Genomic DNA, 9,244 nt, shown 5'->3' with positions numbered 1-9,244 from the left:
CCCCTGCCCCACCTGGAGTCTCCCAGTCCTGCAGCTTCCCTTTCTCGTGCTGCTCTGTTTAGGTCTCTGCTCCTCCCACCCTGTGTGTGTGTGTGTGTGTGTGTGTGTGTGTGTGTGTCTGTCTGTCTGTCTGTCTCTAACTTAGACCTTGGACAAATTACTTCCTCTAAAGACATTCGTTTACAGCTCTAAGAACTTCGACTTTGCCATGCACACACACGCATGTCTGCGCACACACGAACACTTGTGGCCACCGGCGGTCATTGTCCCCACTGGATATGCCCAGTAGGAGGGCCTCTCTGAGTGGTCCACTTCCCTGTCAGGCTCCTGGAGCAGGCTTGGCCAGAGTGGCCTTGGACGCTGGCTTCAGCCCCTGGTGGCCAGACCTAGAGGGGAGCTTGTTCAATAAACTGGGGTGGGCCTCTGCGCCTGAAGTCCTGCCTTCGTCAGCACAAGCGGGCAGCGTGGAGAGAAAAATACTAACCAGGATTCCCTATAGGAGTCTTGTTTTTTCCTCAAGTTTTGGCTCTGAGAGACCTGTGAAGCAACAACTATTGTCACTTTAAAGCTGTGGTAACAAATGCTTAGTTATGATTCTGGGGTCCGTATGCCATCTTTTCTCCAAACGACTTGCTGTCTCTTTCTGTCATAGAACGTTACCCGGGAAAGGCATTTCAAGGGTAATAACATGTCTTTGAAACAACTCTGGGTCTCTGCCCTTGGTCAGCACCCTCGGCAGGTCCTGCCTGCCTGGGGGGAAGTCGCTGGGGTCAGCCCTCCAGGCTGTAACTCCTTCTCTCCCGCCTCCCACCCATCACATCCGCAGAGCTGGCAGCACCAGGGCCTCCCAGCTGGCCGTGCACCAGATCACCTGTGGGCCTTCACCAACAAAACGAAATAAAACCAGCCCAAGTCTAGACTTTGTCCAGGCCCCAGAATCAGGTGAGGGAGACACCTGGCCAGGCACGTGCGTTTAGCAGAACGCTGAGAGATTCGACAGGCAGTCAGCGTTGAGAACGAGTAGGCGAGATATGCGAGCTGGAAGATACAGCAGTGAAGGGCAGTAAGAATACTTTGAGTTCACTGATTTTATGGAAAATACCTATCGGGTACTCAAGAGGAGGATAAATCTTGAAAGAAACTTTGCTGCTCAGCTCCAGTGTCAGTCTGCTTCTCTCCAGGGGCTATAGGAACAAGTCGCTGCTGTGTCATTGAAGCCAGTCCCAAAGCTGGTTCCGCACAGTGGGGACCTGTGTCGTGAGCTGCAGTTACGGAAGTGATGAATTTCAGTTCCTAGTGAAATGAGTACTCAAGCCACTAGGGGGTGACATTGCCAGCCCTTAACTCCACTGTCAAATTTATTAACCAATTTTATGTAGTTTCGATGAAAGAATTTTTAATCCCATTGTTACGAAAGTCGTATATTATCTATTTGAAATACAGTTTCATGTTTATTACTGTTTATATAATTAAATACTTTTTTTTGTTAATCCAACAAATTGTATAAATCCAAGTCATCTACCGAGTCGGCACTCCATGGGAATTTCACATAGCTGGGTTTAAAAGGTGTTTACGTTAAATGTAGCCATAGGTATAATGAGTTTGAAGAAGCTAAACCTAAAAAAGTTTTATTTTATTTTTAAACCAAAAAAAAAAGTCTTAATAACATTTTTCTGCATTACCGACAAACATAATATCCGCCGTGCCTCACAGCTATACAAAAATACATGCCCCAAGATCTGTTGCAGTGTTTCGAGATGGAAAGCAAGGCTGGGAATCACCTGTCTGCCATTTGGAGAGTAGCTAATAATAAGACAAGGACGTGGTGAGCTGATGCAGCTGTTAGCCGGACCTACGTGCGCTGCTGTGGTGAGATGTCCACAAAAACCAAGGAGCGGCCCAGCAGGTCCGGTATCGTGTTCCCCGCGGCCGACGGGGCTGACACGTGCGACTCGGGGGTCAGCAGGCCCCGTGCTGGGACAGGAGAGTCGTCCGGCTCCGGGGCCTTATCCTCGGAGGCAGAGCGGAGGTGGGGCCTGCTAGATCATTCAAGGCCTTTCCAGTTTTAGCTATCAGGCCAGCACACAGTATTCATTTTAGGCCTTACACCACATGGTGGTGCGTGAGAGACGTGAGGGAGTTGTCTTTGATGGCGACAAGAGAACTTAGGCCAGTAAACCAAGTGATTGTGGCCGGGGGGGTCTCCACCCAACCCCCCGTCAGCCAGACGTCGCTGCCGGGGTGTGTGGAATGGTGTGGAGGGGGTGGAGGACACGAGGGTGACCTGCACAGCGGAAAGGGCTTGCACTCGGGAGCTAGAAAGGGCAGGGTTTCCCTTCTGTCTCAACTGCTGAATCGATGTGTGACTTGGCACATTTTGCATCACCTCTCTGGGCCTCAATTTCCCCATCTATAAAATGGGATCTAGCAAATGGTGGTTGAAAGCAAAATGTGGCCTTCCTCTTAAGCTGGGACTTCCATTTTCTCACGGGAGAAATTGAGTGATTCCTGGGGAGAAATTTAATCACTGCAATTGGGTTCTCCAGGGAAACAACTAAGAGAATGTGGAGATATATAGAGAGAGATTCTTAAAAGGAACTGGTTCACGCATTTAGGGAGGCTGGCGAGTCCAAAACCCAGAGGGTGGGCCGGCAGCCTGGAAACCCAGCAAAGCTGATGCTGCAGTTCCGGTCCAAAGGCCGGCAGGTGGGGATCCAGGGGAGCCGAGGAGCAGACGAAGTCCAAGGACGGAGTGCTGCGGAATTCCCTTCTGCTTGGGAAGGCTGGACATTCTGTTCTCTTTGGGCCTTCGACTGATTGTATGAGGCCCACCCAGATCATGAAAGGCAATCTGTTTACTCGTAGTTCACTGACTTAAATGTTAACCTCATCCAAAAACGCCCTACAAACTGACATGTAAAATTAACCATCGACAACCACCAGCTCGGGCCGGCCTTGGAAACTGAGAATGCACGTGGCCTGGGAAGCTGACCAACAGACTGGACTCTGAACGGTGAGTCTGGATCCCTCATGCAAGGCTAATTTGGTCTCCTAGACATTTAGGAGAATGCCCCTCCTCCACCTGAATGTCCTCATCTACAGAACGGGGACACGTGATACGCAAGGACCTGAAAACAACTGAGGACCCATTGCAGCAGCACGCAAGTGCTTTCTTGTAGCAGGAACCACCAAAGTCACCTGAACCCGGCAGAACACGGGTTTTTAGCAGTCACGGGGTTGAAGGTGGCAGCTCTGAGGCCAGGCAGTCTGCTTGGGCTTTAATCTTGGCTCTGCCACTGGCTGGCTGTGTGACAAGGGTTTGTTGCTTAACCTCTCTGAGCCTTGCCTTTCTCACCTGTAAGATGAGACGACAGAAAGCCTCACGGACCTGTGCGGATTGAATGAGTGGGTGGAGCACGCGCACAGTGCAGGGCGCCCCCAGGGTGAGCCTCAAAACGCATCAGCCATTGCTCCTTTCCAGACCTCCGTCACCTTCACCACTGAACATGACATGGTGCCTCCTCTGTGAGGGCACGTGCAACGGGAGTTTGGGTCTAAAACCAATGCCATGGGCCCTGGCTCACACCGACTGTCCTAGTTGACCTTCGGAGATGCCTGAAGCCATAAAATTAACCTCTCAAGAGCCTTCTTTGACAGCTGGACACTTCACTTTGAGCAGCTGGTGTCGCCGGAGCTCTTAGTAAAATGCTCTTTTTAGGATGGCAGGATTCGCACTCATCACCCACAAAGGAGCACCTGCCCCAAAGGGCGGGCTGGGTGCCGGGGAGGGAGAGACAAGCTTGCCGACGCCAATTTCCACTGAGGTTTTCTTTATTAATTTTCCCAGTGGCCACGGGGCGTGGGTGCCCAGAGGGACTGCATTAGCTCGCTGGATCCTCACGACAGGTCTGGGAGGGATGAGGAAACTGAGGCACAGAGAAGGCGGGAAACTTGCTTAGGTCTTAAAATTAAAGCTAGAAACTGTCTAGTAGCCATCTGGCTCCAAAGTCTGTACTCTCACCCACCGGCGACTTGCTAGGATTCTGTCCTTATGTAGAGAAAGTGGCCACAGAACTGTCGCCGGAGCCTGGGTTATCTGGGCGAAGGAGAAACTCCAGGAGATCGAGTGGCATTCATCCGTCATCAAGCACTGGTTTTCCTATCATTAGCAAAGGACCCAAAAAACATCCTGTCTGCGAACCCAGCCCCACGTGGCGGGCACCGATCTCGGCTCACTGTTCCGAGCCTCGGCTCTAAGATGAGCCGAGGGAGTCGTCTCTAACCCGCGGGCAGGACGGAGACGTGGCCCACGAGAGGGCCCTGAAGTAGAGGGGAGCAGGAAGCATGCGCAGCGGGGCTCCCAAGTGAAAGAGAAAATGATTTTCCGTCTTGACTCCGGTTCCCGCCGCGTGCAGTAGGTGGTCCCAGGGGGCCGCAATGAACAAGGACCGGCGGGGGAGAGGAGGCAAGACCTGTTTTTCAAAGACGGTTCACACTTACTGACTTGAGGAATGACATTTAAGCCAAGGCTAGATAAAAGTGGGGTGAGATGGGCATTTCAGGCCGAGGAAACAGCCAGAAAGGCCCCGAGGTGGGAAGGCCTGGCCTGTTTGAGGAGTGGACAGACAGAGGGGTACCCGGACACCCGTAGTTGTGTGAACCAGCAGGGTAGACGGGACGTGATGGCAGATAGAAGGCAGGGGCCGTGGGAGGGAGCCTGAACGCATTCAGGAGCGAAGGGGAATGCTTTGCAGTGACCTGTCCTCCCCTGCGTTTGAGAGGGAGCCCTCTGGACAGCGTGACAGAGGGACTGTGGACAGAACGCAGGCAGCCAGCTACTGCACTGGTCCAAGCGGGGTGAGGGGCCGGGCCAGACGCTGGCACAGGGGAGCAGAGGCGTGGACACGCTCGAGCATCTTGGAGATCAAGACACCAACAGTAGTCAGGAGCCGGAAAGGAGAAAACTTCCAGCTGTAAGATAAACGAGCCCCGGGGGTGTGATGGACAGCTTGGCGACTGCGCGCTGTTACGAGTAGTTTTGTATATTTGAAAGTTGCTGAGAGAATAGACCTTAAAACTTCTCATCACAAGAAAAAAATTGTAACTGTGGTGATGAAACTTTGTTGTGATCATTTTGCAACACACACATATATATCAAATTAGGTCGTACCCCTGAAACTAACACAATGCGAGATATGTCCATTAAATCTCAATAAAACCGGAGAATAAAAAACCATGACAACCGCAGTGAGTCTGACCCTCATTATGCAGTTAGTTATTCACTGATGATGTGAAATTCTGGAACTCCGGTGTTGGGATGGCCTTCGGGATGCGCGTTCAGAGCACAGAGCAGCCTGGTGGGGTGGCCCACGTCTGCACCATCTCCCCTAACCCTTCCTGCAGGAGAAGCGGGCACCGAGGCCAGGAAGGGTAGGCGCTCACGCTGCCTGTACGAGGGGCAGATACTGAACCTGCTTCCAAGAAAACGGAGCCCCAAGCCCAGGTTCCCTGCCACCACCGACAGCTCTGCTCCTGTGACCCACCCAGCTACTTCATCTCACGCAGCCTCAGCTTGAAACTTTCCAGTGACGGGGAGCTCACCACTTGGCAGCGAAGCTTGCCCACATCCTCTCAGCCTAGGTAGCCAGCTCCCGCATCTGCGGAATTAACCTGGCTCTGGCCGTGTCCTCTGAGCCACACCAAGTAGGCTGCACCCTCTTTCCAGGATTTCAGGTAATACTACCTCCCGATTCAGGGTTTTCTTTTCCAGGCTCGACACACTTCAGGAAGGGGCGGGGGAGGGGGACGTCCCAACCCGTCAGCTGCCAAACCACTGCCCTGCCCTGGGTGGTGGAGCCGCTTCGTCGGTGGAGGAAATGACAGCTTCGTGGAGCGGCCTGGCCCAAGTGACAGAACCCGGTCTGTCTGGTCTCGGCCCCAGTGAGTCACGGGCTATTTTTACTTCTAAGGCTGGAGCTTCAGCTTAATTGGGGCTTCTGTTTCCTTGCCGATGAAGCAGATGGAAGAAACATAATCTGCCAATTTGTGCAAAACACAAGACGGAGCTGGGCATCGGGGTGGGGTGGGGGGCGCTGACCTCGAGCTCAGTGGGGTGGCCGGGAAGCCGTCTCTCTGCTCTCGTGCCTCCCGGGCCCTGTGTGGCCTTGGCCTTGGCTTCTGGTGGGTTTCTTGTGCTCATCCGCCCAGCAGCCTGGGGAATTGCACACCAGAGCTCTATTTGCTGAGGCAACATGGGGCTGAACTAAATGAGAAGATTAAAAATAGAGCCTTGATCGAGATGCCCCTAAGCACCACCTTGGAGCGGGAAGCTGGCCTCTCTGGGCGAGCACCTTTCAGTCTGTCCTCGGGAATCAGCTCTGCGACACTGAGGAGTCAGGACTGGTCCTTCCTCACGGGTCTTTCTGTTCCTGGACGTGCCTCCTTCAGGCCTTAGCGCGGGTAGAACGTGCACTGGAGGTCCTGGAGTGAACTCTACAGAGCCCAGAATGTTCTGTGCAGGGGCTGGAACACAGCCGGCTGGCGGGATGACAACGGGGAGAGACAGAGCTCTCCACCCGCCTCCCCGCTTGGCCAGAGAGACACCCCTCCCCCACCTTCTCTGCCCCACCCACCTCCGTGATGGGTCTGCTGAGCTTCCACTGGCAGAAAGGGGCCCAAAGCCCTGGCCGGCCGGAGTTCCGGCCTGCTGCTGAACTCCTGTGGCCTTAAAAAGTCCCACGGCCTCCCTGTGCTTTAGCTCCCCTTACGAAAGATGAGGGGACCGGTAACCACAACCTCCATCCAGTGAATGACACACAGTGGAGAGCATTCCAAGTAGAAGGTGCTCGTCGAGCATCAGTGTTTTGTGGTGATTTTAAACTTGAAAACCAGCGATTGAAGATCTAAGTGTCATCTCGGTCTCTTGGAGCTGGCGCTTGCTCCTGCCCAAACCTGGGACTCCCATCGCTGCCTGTGACTCATGGAAAGCAGGGACTAGACCTTTCCATTAAAAAAAGTGGAGATTTTATATATATATATACACATACATACGTATGTATATATATTTGCAATAATGTATGTAAATTGTACATATAAATATAATTTACTGTTGTAACATTTTTAAATGCACGATTTGGCGGCATTAATTATACTCGTCACGTTGTGCAAACGTTCATCCATCCATCTCCATATCTTTGTCATCGCCCCAAACAGAAGCTCTGCACCATTAAGCGTGAGCTTCCTAGCCGCCTCCCTGGTTACCTCTGTTCTACATTCTGTCTCTATGAATCTATCTATTTTAGATATTTCATGTAAGTAGAGTCATACAACGCCTGTCCTCTTGTAACTGACCTATTTCACTTCGCATAATGTTTTCGAGGTTCATCCCTGTGCATTAGAATGTAATTCCTTTTGTGTGTGCGTGTGGCTGAATAATATTTCATGTGTGGTAGACTGCATTGTATGTATCCGTTTGTTTGTTGGTGGACACTTGGGCTGTTACCACTCTTTGGCTATTGTGAATGGTGCTGCTATGGATGTTGGTGTCCAAGCATGTACTTGAGTCCCCGTTCTCCATTCTTTGGGATATAGACCTAGAAGTGGGATTGCTGGGTCACATGGTCTAACGAGTTGAATTGTGTTCCCCGAAAAAGATAGTACCTCAGAATATAATTTTACTTGGAAATAGGGGTTTTACAGAGATAATCGAGTTGAAATGAGGTCCTTAGGGTGGACCCTAATCCACTAGAACTGTGTCCTTAAAAATAGGGAAATGAGACACAGCGACAGACACGTACAGGGGGAAGACAATATGAAGCCCCTGGTAGAAGATGGCCATCTGTAAATGACGCAGGAATACTTGGAACCACCAGGAACTGGGTGAGAGGCTGGGAACAGATTCTCCCTCACAGCCTTCAGAAGGTACCAATCGTGCTAACACCTTGATCGTGAATTTCTGGCCTCCCGTGAAATGATCATTTCTGTTGTCTAAGCTGCACAGCGTGTAGTACTTTGTTGTGGCGCCTCGGCAAACCAATACATATGATAATTCTATGTTTAGCTTTTTGAACACCTGCCAGATTGTTTTCCTGAGGGGCTTACTACTTTACATTCTCACCTGCAATGTATGAGGGCTCCAATTTTCCACATCATCACCAACACTTGTTTTCCTGCTGGATGTGTTGTGATATCTCATTAGGGTCTTGATTGGCATTTCCCTAATGAGTACTGATGCTGAGCATCTTTTCATGTGCTTCTTGGCCATATGTATGTCCTCTCTCTCATTTTTAAATCTCCAGTGCTTAATGTAATGTCTGATATACTCAATAAGTAAGTGTATTGTGATTTATGAATGGATGGCAATATCTGGTCTTGAACTTCCCAGGTGCTGTGGTCAAGGGTCGACGGTACCTTGAGGACGTTACAGAAGCCCCACCCGGTGGCCGCTCTGTTTCCATAGCATAAACATCAGGAGTCCACCCGCTGAGCAGTCAGCTCCCACCTACCTTCTGACCTGCCTTTTAGGATTCCCTCTTATTATCAGAGTGACCTTGCAGAACCTGGGACACTTTTGAGAGAGACATTGGGATAACAGGCCTCATTTGGAGCTGTCCCAGCTCCCTAGGTTGTAAGGTCAGCCTGGTCATCACGCTTTGGCCGCACTAGCCTCCTGTCTGCCCTTGAACCCCGGCTCTTTGCCCACTCAGGGCCTTTGCACAGGTTATTTCCTGTGCCTGGAGGCCCTTTCTGGCTGTTCTCCGGACTGGCTCCTTGCTGGCTGGACTGTGGGTCTTGGCTTCGATCTCCCTGACCTCTTTCTAGCTGAGATTCACCTGTCATTCTCTCTCACTACTTGACACTCATTTTCTTCGTAGCCTCGACCAGTTTATGTTTATCAATTCATTCGTGTTTTTGCTTTTTGTCTGCTTACTCTAGACTGTAAGTATTTCCCTTTTATTTGAAACAAACAAACAAACAAAAATAGAACCAACACGTTGCATGGTGCCCGACAAAAGCTAGATAACCAATAAGGAGCTGTTGAACGAAAGAATTCTCCGTTAAGGTAAGAAAGGCACATGACAGCTGTGACGAGTGGTCAGAAGCTGGAAAACATTAAACCGACAGGGTCACTTGTCTCTCAAACTGCTCTTTAGCCAGAGGATTTGTTGGCATCATTGCAAATCATTGTAAACACTGGTCATTTCTCTCCAAAAGCTAGTATGAAGATGGCTGCTTTATAGTAGCC

This window comes from Pteropus vampyrus, unplaced genomic scaffold, assembly GCF_000151845.1.
Source record: "Pteropus vampyrus isolate Shadow unplaced genomic scaffold, Pvam_2.0 Scaffold114, whole genome shotgun sequence".
Lineage (NCBI taxonomy): Eukaryota > Metazoa > Chordata > Mammalia > Chiroptera > Pteropodidae > Pteropus > Pteropus vampyrus.
This window is presented reverse-complemented; position numbering follows the sequence as displayed.